At 45.8% G+C, this 15,558-nt stretch overlaps 1 protein-coding gene across 2 annotated transcripts in view; it reads left to right on the top strand.

Moving 5' to 3' along the window:
- LOC124596204 (division abnormally delayed protein-like) overlaps nucleotides 1–15,558 on the top strand; it is a 1,031,505-nt gene that overhangs the window by 337,630 nt on the left and 678,317 nt on the right. The window lies entirely within an intron of this gene.

The raw sequence follows: 15,558 nt of genomic DNA, 5'->3' as shown, positions 1-15,558 counted from the left end.
TTTCTTTACATATTGTTCAAACGAATTTGAGCTGGGCATATGCTTTTCCGAAGTGGAACTATTAGAATACTGCAAAGAATGAATTTTGTCATTTTTTTCTCTGCTATTGATGTTGTTGTTTGTTGTTGTTGTTATTGGTGGTGGTGATGGAGGTGGTGATGGTGGTGGTCGTCGTCGTCGTCGTCGTGGCCGTTGTCGTCCCGATCGTGGTGATGACGGAAATCTATGCTGCGGAGAGCGTGGTGGTTATGTTTAACGATTCCAAACAATTATCTCTCTTATGACTCAAAGACACGTATTCCTTCGACATTAACTATTGAGTTGCCGAGTAATGTCCTGGGACACGTTATGCCACGCCTGCGCAAACTGGTCACGAAGGTATGTAAGATTTGTTGGTTGACGAGTCGCACGAGTCAGTTTTCATCACATCATACCCCATTCATACTCGACTGGAGACAGGTTCGAAGATCGTGCTGGCCAGTGTAGTTGTTGCAAGTCCTGAAGAGCATGTTGAGTTTCATAGGCAGTGTGAGGGCGAGAGTTATCCTGTTGGAAAAACATACCAGATTTCTTTTGCAAGAAGGACAAAAGACCGGGTCCAACAACATTCTGCACATACCGAGCGCTGATTAGCGTCCCATCCGAAGACACCAAAGGTGAACGAGAGTTGTACATTATGGCACCCTGGCCATAAGGCCTGGTTTGGGTCCAGGGTGTCTTGGACAAAAACACTCTACGAGAGAGTGCTTACTAGATCTACATCTACATTTATACTCCGCAAGCCACCCAACGGTGTGTGGCGGAGGGCACTTTACGTGCCACTGTCATTACCTCCCTTTTCTGTTCCAGTCGCGTATGGTTCGCGTGAAGAACGACTGTCTGAAAGCCTCCGTGCGCGCTCAAATCTCTCTAATTTTACATTCGTGATCTCCTCGGGAGGTATAAGTAGGGGGAAGCAATATATTCGATACCTCATCCAGAAACGCACCCTCTCGAAACCTGGCGAGCAAGCTTCACCGCGATGCAGAGCGCCTCTCTTCCAGACTCTGCCACTTGAGTTTGCCTAACATCTCCGTAACGCTATCACGGTTACCAAATAACCCTGTGACGAAACGCGCCGCTCTTCTCTGGATCTTCTCCATCTCCTCCGTCAACCCGATCTGGTACGTATCCCACACTGATGAGCAATACTCAAGTATAGGTCGAACGAGTGTTTTGTAAGCCACCTCCTTTGTTGATGGACTACATTTTCTAAGCACTCTCCCAATGAATCTCAACCTGGTGCCCGCCTTACCAACAATTAATTTTATCCACCTCCTTTGTTGATGGACTACATTTTCTAAGCACTCTCCCAATGAATCTCAACCTGGTGCCCGCCTTACCAACAATTAATTTTATATGATCATTCCACTTCAAATCCTTCCGCACGCATACTCCCAGATATTTTACAGAAGTAACTGCTACCAGTGTTTGTTCCGCTATCATATAATCATACAATAAAGGATCCTTCTTTCTATGTATTCGCAATACATTACATTTGTCTATCTTAAGGGTCAGTTGCCGCTCCCTGCACCAAGTGCCTATCCGCTGTAGATCTTCCTGCATTTCGCTACAATTTTCTAATGCTGCAACTTCTCTGTATACTACAGCATCATCCGCGAAAAGCCGCATGGAACTTCCGACACTATCTACTAGGTCATTTATATATATTGTGAAAAGCAATGGTCTCATAACACTCCCCTGTGGCACGCCAGAGGTTCCTTTAACGTCTGTAGACGTCTCTCCATTGATAACAACATGCTGTGTTCTGTTTGCTAAAAACTCTTCAATCCAGCCACACAGCTGGTCTGATATTCCGTAGGCTCTTACTTTGTTTATCAGGCGACAGTGCGGAACTGTATCGAAGGCCTTCCGGAAGTCAAGGAAAATAGCATCTACCTGGGAGCCTGTATCTAATATTTTCTGGGTCTCATGAACAAATAAAGCGAGTTGGGTCTCACACGATCGCTGTTTCCAGAAACCGTGTTGATTCCTACAGAGTAGATTCTGGGTTTCCAAAAACGACATGATACTCGAGCAAAAAACATGTTCTAAAATTCTACAACAGATCGACGTCAGAGATATAGGTCTATAGTTTTGCGCATCTGCTCGACGACCTTTCTTGAAGACTGGGACTACCTGTGTTCTTTTCCAATCATTTGGAACCTTCCGTTCCTCTAGAGACTTGCGGTGCTGGCCGCTGTGGCCATGCGGTTCTAGGCGCTGTAGTCCGGAACCGCGCGATTGCTACGGTCGCAGGTTCGAATCCTGCCTCGGTCATGGATGTGTGTGTGATGTCCTTATGTTAGTTAGGTTTAAGTAGTTCTAAGTTCTAGGGGACTGATGACCTCAGATGTTAAGTCCCATAGTGCGCAGAGCCATTTGAACCATTTTTTTTAGACTTGCGGTACACGGCTGTAAGAAGGGGGGCAAGTTCTTTCGCGTACTCCGTGTAGAATCGAATTGGTATCCCGTCAGGTCCAGTGGACTTTCCTCTGTTGAGTGATTGCAGTCGCTTTTCTATTCCTTGAACACTTATTTCGATGTCAGCCATTTTTTCGTTTGTGCGAGGATTTAGAGAAGGAATTGCAGTGCGGTCTTCCTCTGTGAAACGGCTTTGGAAAAAGGTGTTCAGTACTTCAGCTTTACGCGTGTCATCCTCTGTTTCAATGCGATCATCATCCCGGAGTGTCTGGATATGCTGTTTCGAGCCACTTACTGATTTAACGTAAGACCAGAACTTCCTAGGATTTTCTGTCAAGTCGGTACATAGAATTTTACTTTCGAATTCACTGAACGCTTCACGCATAGCCCTCCTTACGCTAACTTTGACATCGTTTAGCTTCTGTTTGTCTGAGAGGTTTTGACTGCATTAAAACTTGGAGTGAAGCTCTCTTTGCTTTCGCAGTAGTTTCCTAACTTTTTTGTTGAACCACGGTGGGTTTTTCCCGTCCCTCACAGTTCTACTCGGCACGTACCTGTCTAAAACGCATTTTACAATTGCCATAAACTTTTTCCATAAACACTCAACGTTGTCAGCGTCGGAACAGAAATTTTCGTTTTGGTCTGTTAGGTAGTCTGAAATCTGCCTTCTATCACTCTTGCTAAACAGATAAACCTTCCTCCCTTTTTTTATATTCCTATTAACTTCCATATTCAGGGATGCTGCAACGGCCTTATGATCACTGATTCCCTGTTCTGCACTTACCGAGTCGAAAAGTTCGGGTCTATTTGTTACCAGTAGGTCCAAGATGTTATCTCCACGATTCGGTTCTCTGTTTAATTGCTCGAGGTAATTTTCGGATAGTGCACTCAGTATAATGTCACTCGATGCTCTGTCCCTACCACCTGTCCTAAACATCTGAGTGTCCCAGTCTATATCTGGTAAATTGAAATCTCCACCTAAGACTATAATATGCTGAGAAACTTTATGTGAAATGTATTCCAAATTTTCTCCCAGTTGTTCTGCAACTAATGCTGATGAGTCGGGAGGTCGGTTAAAGGAGCCAAGTATTAACCTAGCTCGGTTGTTGAGTGTAACCTCCACCCATAATATTACACGGGAACTATCCACTTCTACTTCACTACAGGATAAACTACTACTAACAGCGACAAACACGCCACCACCGGTTGCATGCAATCTATCCTTTCTAAACACCGTCTGTGCCTTTGTAAAAATTTCGGCTGAATTTATCTCTGGCTTCAGCCAGCTTTCTGTACCTATAACGATTTCGGCTTCGGTGCTTTCTATCAGCGCTTGAAGTTCCGGTACTTTACCAATGCAGCTTCGACAGTTTACAATTACAATACCGATTGCTGCTTGGTCCCCGCATGTCCTGACTTTGCCCCGCACCCTTTGAGGCTGTTGCCCTTTCTGTACTTGCCCGAGGCCATCTAACTTAAAAAACCGCCCAGTCCACGCCAGACAACCCCTGCTACCCGTGTAGCCGCTTGTTGCGTGTAGTGGACTCCTGACCTATCCAGCGGAACCCGAAACCCCACCACCCTATGGCACAAGTTAATGACCATCACTTGCGTGCGGGCAGAATCTGCTGTCATCGCTGAGGACCACGGCGCGCCATTCCACCTTCCAAGTGATCCTCTGTCGGTACCAGTCGATCTGTGCACGTCGATGCCGTAGAATGAGTGAAAGACGGGCTAGAGGTGTGCATGCCCGTAATCTAACTAATAATAACCGCATCGCAAAAGTTCGTGTAAACACGGCTGGGCTCTCAAGCCCTCTTTTCTGTGCTGCGGCAGCTGTACGATGTGCCACTGCTCCTGTTACAATACGACGATCGTATGCTGCGCGGACGTCCAGATCCTGGTCTACCGGTGTTAGAATGTTCACGTGACCAATACCAGCATCCTTGCACAACTGACGCACCACGTCCAACTTGTATGGCAATTTTCCAAAAAGGACCATCCTGCCACACGGAAGGGCACACTTTGACCCCTTTCAAACTCGCTCACTTGGCTGTAGGAACCACTAGTCCGTCCCCGTGGCATGGTTGTCTTCTTGTTTCACACTGGTCCTTCTGGTTGTGATCATTCCCTATTAAATGGTAGACACAGATGGCGCTCTAGTAACTATGCCAACACGCTGTCTATTGGCGAACGACGTTGAAACCGTTATCAGTACATTTACTATGCACCAGGTGGCATATTCCATCATCGGATCAGAAACGACATCCTCTTACCAGGTGTAGATTCCCCCTCCCCGTGTGTATTAACTCCCACCAGCGCAGTAAGTGTAGAGGACACGATCTAGCGCTCTCACGTGTAAAGCAGATGCACCTTCAAACTCACCCCACCATCAGCTTCTCACTCAGCCCCACAACAACGCAACTCAGAAGCCAAACGTGTGGTCACCACAACGCCACAGTAAGTGGCACCGCAAGAGTTTGCCTGTCTCCTGTCCCAGGTTCCCCAGCAGGAAGCCCATCGTAAATTCTCTCTTCCCAACACAGTGGCGCAAAAAACACTAGTCTGCTGACTACTCTACCACATGCATTGATGTTATACTAACTGCCAGAAGAAAGCGAAGAGCTGAAATCAAATCTACACTACTGGCCATTAAAACTGCTACACCACGAAGATGACGTCCTACAGACGCGAAATTTTAACCGACAAGGAGAAGATGCTGTGATATGCAAATGATTACCTTTTCAGAGCATTCACACAAGGTTGGCGCCGGTGGCGACACCTACAACGTGCTGACATGAGGAAAGTTTCCAACCGATTTCTCATACACAAACAGCAGTTGACCGGCGTTGCCTGGGGAAACGTTGTTGTGATGCCTCGTGTAGGGAGGAGAAATGCGTACCATCACGTTTCCGACTTTGATAAAGGTCGGATTGTGGCCTATCGCGATTGCGGTTTGTCGTATCGCGACATTGCTGCTCGCGTTGGTCGAGATCGAAAGACTGTTAGCAGAATATGGAATCGGTGGGTTCAGGAGGGTAATACGGAACGCCGTGCTGGATCCCAACGGCTTCGTATCACTAGCAGTCGAGATGACAGGCATCTTATCCGCATGGGTGTAACGGATCGTGCAGCCACGTCTCTATCTCTGAGTCTACAGATGGGGACGTTTGCAAGACAACAACCATCTGCACGAACAGGTCGATGGCGTTTGCAACAGCTTGGACTATCAGCTCGGAGACCATGTCTCCGGTTACCCTTGACGCTGCGTCACAGACAGGAGCGCCTGCGATGGTGTACTCAACGACGAACGTAGGTACGCTAATGGCAAAACATCATTTTTTCGGATGAATCCAGGTTCTGTTTACAGCATCATGATGGTCGCATTGTGTTTGGCGACATCGCGGTGAATACACATTGGAAGCGCGTATTCGTCATCGCCATACTGGCGTATCACCAGCCGTGATGGTATGGGGTGCCATTGGATACACGTCTCGGTCACGTGACGGCACTTTGAACAGTGGACGTTACATTTCAGATGTGTTACGACTCGTGGCTCTACCCTTCATTCGATCCCTGCGAAACCCTACATTTCAGCAGGATAATGCACGACCGCATGTTGCAGTTCCTGTACGGGCCTTGCTGGATACAGAAAATGTTCGACTGCTGCCTGGCCAGCACATTCTCCAGATCTCTCACCAACTGAAAATGTCTGGTCAGTGGTGGCCGAGCAACATTTCTTCAGGGGGAGCAATTTTAATGGCCAGTAGTGTAGAAAGTGAAAAGTAATAATATTCATTTTCTGTTTGTAAAATAAGCAGACATCAAACAAGAACATATTCACATAAGCTCGATTTTAGTTTAGTGAAATACTAAATTAAAATGAGAGGACTGAATTCTGTAACACACAGTCTGTCAAAACGTTTAGTGCAACGGTCAGCCGATGCAACACAATTCTATGGGAATCACAGCACCATAGAGAGTACGCGAAGGTAGTGTCTAAAATGCAAAGCCACTTTCAGACGTTGTAGTGATCTGTGGTACCATCAGGCACAGTACTCATTTGCAGGTCTACAAATTTGCTACTGCTGTCTTGGTTTACTCCTATGACATTATCATCTAGTTATTGTTATTGGAATCGGTCAACTCCTACAAATATGTGGGTGGAGCAATCTGTGGGGACATCAGATGGAATGATCAAATATCGTCTTCCAGCCACGGAGGCGGGATAAAGTCCTCCTTACTCGTCCTCGAATAGGCCACGGCCCTATAATGCATGGCTTCTTGCTCCGGTGAGAGGAGCCTCCAGTGCGTGATGCTTGTGGCGTAGAGATCAAATGGTTCAAATGGCTCTAAGCAAAATGGGACTTAACCTCTGAGGTCATCAGTCCCCTAGAAATTAGAACTATTTAAAACTAACTAACCTAAGGACATCACACACATCCATTCCCGAGGCAGGATTCGAACCTGCGACCGTAGCAGCAGCGCGGTTCTGGACTGAAGCGCCTAGAACCGCTCTGCCACAGCGGCAGGCCGTAGAGATCACCGTGAGCCACATTTTACTACATCGTGTTTTATCTTCTCACCAAAGGGCGGCAGCTTATTTGCCAACAGAGTTACCCTTTATTTTATTTGGCAATCAAGCGAGTGTGGTAAGACTTCTAAGCCCTTGTCAATTGTACGACGTGCTTGCTAAAAATTTAGGACGACATTTTTTGTGTGCTATCAGCGTGGCCGGCTCATCTGTCTTTTTTGTAAGCGATCAGTCAGTCACATATTGCTGTGGCTCTATTTTAGTTTTCCTCTTCTATTACGTAGACTTTTTTTTTACAGTTTTAGAACATCTGAAAAATTTTAACTCTGCTTTCTATAATGTGAGATAGTGTGATTGTACGGGTGAGAGTGGGTGGAATTTTATCTCAGATAATTTCTTCTCTCTTTTCTCGAATATTCTCTGTTTAAACCGCATTTGTTTCAGTTGGTTTCGTATGGATACTAATAACCTTTTCGTTGAACACCCGTAATCGACACAAACACACACACACACACACACACACACACACACACACACAGAGAGAGAGAGAGAGAGAGAGAGAGAGAGAGAGAGAGAGAGAGAGAGAGAGAGAGAGAAATCACCTATGCTCAATTAAAAAATCAGGTGACAGGCTTTCGTCCATTGGAAGGATATTGAGAAAAAGAAGCAGTTAGTCTACGAAGGTGATTGCTAACACAACACTCGTGCGTCCAATCTTTGAATATTGTTTAGGTCTTTGAGACCCTTGTCAGATAGGACTAATAAGGGATATATTCAGTCAAAAAAAAAAAAAGGTAGCAGATTCGATCACATGCTTGAAATATTGCTTTCTGACCATTGGGTCCTGACATCAAAATACATGGTTTAGGAACCTTCACAATCTCCACAACTTTGGCCCTATACTTTTGTGATAGCCTACCTTAAACATTTCCTATTCTTTTTCTCTTCACGGATGCCTCTGTGCCAGCAGTTATCAGCTTTGTTTCTGCAGCTTTGTTAAATAGGTGGGCCAAAAGTATTCTTAGAGTCCTTTTCAAAACCCTTTCTCAATACTACCTATGCTTGATAATTACGGGGTATCAAACGTTTCTTCCTGAACGTCTACAAGCTTAGATTTTCCACTTAATCTTCGAGAATATTCAGGGACGCGGACAACTTTGTACCGATTCGGCTTCCTCTTCTGTGCATAAACTCGATGCTCACAGATTGTACCACTGTGTTACGGAAGAGTGGTCCAGAGTGTAGGATCCACTTAGTCCCTACAGTTGTTGCATATTAGTTCCAGACAAGCGTTTGTGTTAGGGTTCAACCGAATTCGAGGACATTAAAGACGTAGCGGAGAGCAGAATAGCAGTCAGTAAGTGATTGATATACCCACAATCTCAGAGCAAGGAACATCGGAACACTTACCTGATTTTATTCTGGGTAATCGAGGGAAACTTCTACATCTACATGGATATTCTGCAAATCACATTTAAGTGCCTGGCAGAGGGTTCATCGAACCACCTTCACAATTTTCTATTATTCCAGTCTAGTATAGAGCGCGGGGAGAATGAACACCTCTATCTTTCCGTACGAGCTCTGATTTCCCTTATTTTATCGTGGTGATCGTTCCTCCGTATGTAGGTCTGTGTCAACAAAATATTTTCGCATTCGGAGCAGGATGTTGGTGATTGGAATTTCGTGAGAAGATTCCGTCGCAACAAAAAACGCCTTTGTTTTAATTATGTCCAGCCCAAATCCTTTATCATTTCTGTGACACTCTCTCCCATATTTCGCGATAATACAAAACGTGCTGCCTTTCTTTGAATTTTTTCGATGCACTCCGTCAGCCCTATCTGGTAAGGATCCCACACCGTGCAGCAGCATTGTAAAAGAGGACGGACAAGCGTAGTGTAGGTCGTCTCCTTAGTAGGTCTGTTACATTTTCTAAGTGTCCTGCCAATAAAACACAGTCTTTGGTTAGCCTTCCCCACAACGTTTTCTACGTGTTCCTTCCAATTTAAGTTGTTCGTAATTGTAATACTTAGGTATTTAGTTGAATTTACTGCTTTTAGATTAGACTGATTTATCGTGTAACCGAAGTTTAACAAACTTAATGAGAGTGACATACCAGGAGTACAACCCCTTTCCCTGCGGCTTAGTGACTGCCCTATGTCGACGGGTAGTCCCACTCCAGTTTCCCAGCAACACACCCATTAATCGAAGCATGTTACCTGCTTCACTCGAGACTGCATCAAAGTAACTGTCGCTCTCCAGATACATGCGCTATTCGCACGTACTTGTATCACTTACCTACTCGTATTGTTGTTATTCATTGCTTGTCTGATCATAGAGCGCTATTGTTCTACGTTTTGTGTAAGGTGTAGCCATGCATTCGTCTCCTCTATCTTCATATTAGTTGTAATTTGATGTTCTGTCGAGATCTGAGGATGTAGGCTAACTGTAAAACATTTATCATCTAACACTTCCTGGCACAGGAACATCACATCTGCGAAATGTGTGGATGGCAGCGACTCTCTCTGAACTTTTCATCGCTCCATTACACATTTCCTTTCGTACTCAGAAATGGAAGCCAACACATGACACTCGTCATATCCGGGAAGATACATGCGTGTAACAAACCTGTTCAGACATTTATTACGATAATCCCACAGCCTGACGATTCACTGCGTGTTACAAATTAATATAAATATCAGTTACTCTGTCGGGGATGTCCTTTTACTAGAACAGCAATGTGGTCTAGAAATAATGAATGACGTTGTGTTACATTCAAGTGCTGAAAACTTGTTCCATACATGCCTGGCGCATCAGCGTTCGGATTTCAGCATATTGAAAGGAGACGAAACATATTTATGGCTACCGTTTATCTTCTTTGCAAATATTGTGGGAAATGGAAGCATCCGCGTCGATTTTAATGGCGGTAGTAATTCAAGGAGCCTTTCTGCTGACAAGTGTATGACCCGCTGGAATGCGTTGCAAATTTCAATGCGAATGAATTATTTCGGCAATGAAATATATAATCGCGAAACGAATGGGCACTACTAAAGGAATACTGACAGTAAAATGCGGTGTAATTCAACGAAGAAGAAATACCGCGAAATATCTTGTGATATTTCTTTTTCCGCAAATTTTTGCAGTCCCTGCTATTCATTTACTCAAGTTACAGGGACTTTAAATTAAGCGAAAAAAGGAACAGTGAATAATTTTCGCGAGTTCTTTTATATTAAACTGAGTTAACGTGGGACTGCAACTTGTACGGAAGTCTGCAGAACAGTGCAGCCGAGCTAAGACCATTTAGTTATCTTTCTCTGTGCTGTTCTGTGTAACATACAAACGTTAAAGCCGCAACATTGTCGTCAGCACAAGGCATAGGATAGCAAGGGTGGTAGTAAAATTCTTCGTTGGTTTGATTGGTCCAAATGGCCCTGAGCACTATGGGGCTTAATATCTTAGGTCATCAGTCCCCTAGAACTTAGAACTACTTAAACCTAACTAACCTAAGGACATCACACACATCCATGCCCGAGGCAGGATTCGAACCTGCGACCGTAGCAGTCCCACGGTTCCGGACTGAAGCTCCTAGAACCGCACGGCCACCGCGGCCGGCGTTGGCTTAATTCCTTACCTTATTATTATTATTACTATTAATAAACCAAAAATTTTATATTATACCTATTATATGAAGCGATCAAAAGGCGGTAGTACAGAGCTAGTATAAACGGCTAGCGCCAAATTCAAACACTGGACACTTCAATCTAAATTTTTCTTGTTGGACGATAAAAACCTTATTTCGTTTCAGGCTGTGCAAAACTAGTGCTCTGTTCTCTGATTTGTCGCAAATGCAAAGAAACAAATAGAATCCAGAATGAGATTTTCACTCTGCAGCGGAGTGTGCGCTGATATGAAACTTCCTGGCAGATTAAAACTGTGTGCCCGACCGAGACTCGAACTCGGGACCTTTGCCTTTCGCGGGCAAGTGCTCTCCCAACTTTTTTGTTTTTTTGTTTTTGAAGCGTAAAAGAAAAACGAGCAAAATATCTTTATACAAGTAGCGCAAGCTGTCCTGTAGATTAAGCCTACCGAATAAAGTAACCCCTAAAAAAAAACGAACTTATATTTACATAGCATCAAATATTATAGTATACACTTATATTAAACTAATAATAAAGTGTCAGAATCTAATAAAAACATGAATCTTAAGAAAAAAAATTTGGGAGTGTCAAGTAGCGAACCACCGCCGTCAATAAAATTCTTGGTCCGGGAGACTGACGCTACCCATTACACTTTTTTTAATTTTTTTTTATTTTATTTTTTTTCAACTTTTTTTTTTTTACAAGGCAGCAAAAGCGGCCAAAAATTTAATTTTCAAAAACTAACACTTGACTTGCTGTGTTCCTTCCTTGGTGACTGCAACAACTTAGAAGCTTCTAATTTTTTTTTATTTTTTTTAATTTTTTTTTATACATGAAGGAAGGTAAGAGAAAGGAGAAACAGAAACCTTTATTATTCACAAAATAAACATAGTACGTCCTGACACATGATAACTGTCCTGGAAGGAACCTCGCTGCCGTCCTACCATGCAGCATGAAATAACAACAAAATCAAAATGGGGCCACTTCCGGCACCCTAAAGAAAAGTATTTATGGATATGAAAACAAAATTTGAAGTACATCCAATTGCTAATTGTTCAAGCGTGAGTTTTTCGTAGGTCGCATACTCGCATAGTGTTCTTAGTCGATCACATTACTTGGTCGGTTTCACAACGAAAGCACCGCCGCTCATCTTTGCGCACCCGGCACACCCCAAGTATATGGCGGGTCCGCAAATACCGTTACCAGGAAATTGGCATACCAATCCTTGTACTTTTGTAGCCGTAATAGTTTCGTGTGTCCATCTTGCAAGTACTGCCAGTAATCCAGGACGTTCAGTAAGTTCGTACGTGTGTCTCTATAGATGTAATGGACCGTCATACCTGTGATCCACGCCACTGCGTTCGTCTTATGACGCGGAAAATACGTTTCCTCTGGAAAAAAAATACTATGTCAGAACAGACTGCTGTATAGATAGTGCGCCGCATGAACGCTATTATCTTTCTTGCGAGAGTCCAGACAGCCAATGCCTCGCCGCAGACCAGCCGATGGTCGTCCGTATCCAGCACGCCGCATTGCAGACACAAGGGCGAATCCGCCAAATGTATTGCGTACTTTTTATCATTTGTAGGGTATTTTCTGTTGACGACAATGTACCATGTTGACCTGACAGATGTAGGTGGGTGGGGGGTGGTGGACCGTGCGCCACACCACGTGCCAATTAACAGCTGGATGTTTGCGTTTCACCCTATTCCGGGCGATCTGTCGAAGAAGCAGATGGTACACGTCCTTCGATGTCGACTGTCGGGTCGTCGGTAAACGCTCTCGAACGTAATTGTGTTCCACGAGGAACGTGCGCACATACGTGAAAGGGGGTGATATATGGCCGACACTGACTGGAGGAAGATGCGATGTGGGTACGAGTTCTTCGATGATCGTCTCCGTAAGCGAGTGATTCCTGTTGCGCCACCGTTTGAGCATAGTATTAATATACATGGCACGCGCCTTCTCGTGCACGTTCACTAAACCAACGCCCCCCTCTCGCGCTGGGAGGGTAAGCGTGTTGTACTGTACCTTAAAGAGTTGTCCCAGGCACACATAGTACCCAAAAGCCGCCTGAATCCTCATAGCCATCGTGCGCGTCAAGGGAAGAAGGTGCGTCAGGTGGCACATCATGGGCGCGAGATAAAGGTTGACAAGTAACACTCGCTGCAGCATATCCATCGACCGTAGGGCGTTTAGTCGTACTGCCGTGCGGACTCTGAGTAACAATCTTCGGTAGTTGTCCGCAGCCGTTCTCGCTGTCTCTTTATGAAAGGTGATACCCAAACAGCGGAGGGTTTCCACCGCAGGTAAGTGTCCTTCCGTTCCTGGTTCTAGTCCACGCCCCACATGCATGAATTGTGATTTTCGGTAGTTGACCACACTTCCAGCTGCCATCCCATACGTCTGTAGCCAATCCAGTGCTGTTTGAGTCTCCCTCTCATTCCGTACGAGGAACACAATATCATCCGCGTATGCTCTGCATTTGAATGATAATTGCCGTAGGGAGATCCCGCTAAGACGGCGGCGAAGGCCTGCGAGGCACGGTTCTAAGGCGGTTGCATAAAGGAGGATCGACGAGGGGCAACCCTGTCTCACTGATCTTAAGATCTTAAAATACTCAGTTCTCCCTCCGTTGACCACCATCGCTGATCTGGCGCCGTGCAACAAACGCATCACAGCATTGGTCAATAATGGCGAGACACCCATCCTATTCATCACCGCCGCGAGGTACACATGATCCACGCGATCAAAAGCATGATCGAAATCTACTGCAACCATCGCCCCCCGGAGGCGGCATGCAGCCGCGAGGGCGACGACGTCACGATAGTCTCCCAAGGCTGTGTGGATATTACTGATGCCGCCAAGACAAGTCTGATCGGCATGTATTCGATTCTCCAGCGACTTTTTGATACGACTTCCCAGGATGCGCATGAAGATCTTGTAGTCACTATTAAGGAGGGTCAAGGGGCGATAATCACAAGGCCGTTTGCCACCACGGGGCTTCGGTATTGGTATCATGAGTCCTTCCGTGAATTGAATGTGAACCGGTACTTCTTGCCGCAGAAGCTCATTAAACATATATAGGCACATCGGTGTCATAATGGTCACAAAGGCACGGTAAAATTCCAACGGGAATCCGTCTGGACCTGGAGACTTGTTGCAAGCACCTCGTGTAATCGCTTCCTCCAGCTCTTCACACGTAATTTCAGATAACCCGTCCGCTTCCCCGTTCACACTCGTCGCGTCTGGGATCTCTTCCAGGACGTTCCCCAGCTCCCTCTGACCCTCCCCGTTGCTCGCATAGAATCTGATAAAATGATCCGTGAACGCCTGTGCTATGCCCCTCTGTGTTGTAAAACGACGGCCATCGCCGAGATCGATCTCATGTATTAAATTCCTGCGTCTTCTTCGTCTTTCCTTTATCACATAATGCATCGAGGAAACCTTGTTGGGCAGGAAATCCTGCGACCTCGCGCGTATAATCGTACCTGCCATCCTCTGCGTCGCAAGTTGTACCAGCTTCGCCTTAACTCGGTGGACGGCCGTCTGGCGTTCTGGTGTAGGTGGTTGTGCTAACAGTTCCCGGAGAGCCGTAAAGTAAAACTCAGTGGTCGTGCGCTGCCATTGAGAAACTACCTTCCCGTAACCTATTAACGTCCTCCGTAAAGCTGGCTTCGCGCACTCGATCCACCACTGCAGAACAGAACCGAAAGAATTTCGTCGACGGAGGCAGCCATGCCACGCGTCCTCCACCATGCGTCGGCATTCTGCATCTCGCAGGTGGGAGACGTCCATCTTCCAATTACCCCTCCGTCTCCACACCTGCTGTCTATTAAGGTTAACCGTACAAATATATGCCTCGTGGTCTGTAAATGCCGTCGGCCATATTTCTGCGTCCACCGTCGACGTTGCTAACGTCCTTGAAACGTAGATCCGGTCCAAACGGCCCGCGGAGTGGCTAGTAAAAAATGTATATCCTGGTTGGTTTCGATACTTCAGGTCCCATGTATCGACTAATTCCATCCCGTTGACCAGCTCCCTAAGTTCTTGGCTAGTAGTATAGTTAGGTTGTTGGTCCTTTCTATCGAGCACACAATTAAAATCTCCGCCGAGTATGCAACCATCGTATCGTCCCTGGAACAACGGTGTAACATCATGGGCGTAAAAATCTGCTCTGTCCCTTCTCTTATCCGAGCCTGACGGTGCGTATATGTTGATCAAACGTATTCCACCTATGGTCACGGCCGTACCACGGGCAGAAGGCAAATATTCCACTTCGTCTGCACGTATCCCTTCCTTTAATAGAATAGCTGTGCCAACGCCCCTCTCGTCACACGGGGAACAGTAAATGTCGTAACCGTAAAAGTCCAAGGGGGAAGTACCCGAACTTCTTGTAATAGTGCTATGTCTAAATCCGTAGCCTTTATCATGTCACTGAGCATCTTGATTTTTACCGGCGTCCCAATGCTATTGATGTTAACAGACCCTATCCGATAAGCTTGTTGCATGGCTGTCAACGTAGATAGGGCACCGTACGGTCGCCTGCCGTACCCTCATATGGTCTGCCGTTATTCCGTGCACCCTTCCGGTCTTACGCTAACCACGAGACCACGGCGCTCCTCAAACCTTGTTCGCAGGAGAACTTCTGTAAAGTTTGGAAGGTAGGAGACGAGATACTGGCAGAAGTAAAGCTGTGGGTACCGGGCGTGTGTCGTGCTTCGGTAGCTCAGTTGGTAGAGCACTTGCCCGCGAAAGGCAAAGGTCCCGAGTTCGAGTCTCGGTCGGGCACACAGTTTTAAGCTGCCAGGAAGTTTCAACAAATAGAATGATTATGATGATGAAGAAATAAGAGGAGATGAAGGAGAACGAAAGGGCCAGATGAGAGTAATGGTATATTGTCGCCCTGTTAAGAGTTTTCGCTGC

The sequence above is a fragment of the Schistocerca americana genome, chromosome 2, assembly GCF_021461395.2.
Source record: "Schistocerca americana isolate TAMUIC-IGC-003095 chromosome 2, iqSchAmer2.1, whole genome shotgun sequence".
NCBI classification, from domain to species: Eukaryota; Metazoa; Arthropoda; class Insecta; order Orthoptera; family Acrididae; genus Schistocerca; species Schistocerca americana.
The sequence above is the reverse complement of the archived record's forward strand: the minus strand, read 5'-3'. Positions and strand labels throughout refer to the sequence as shown.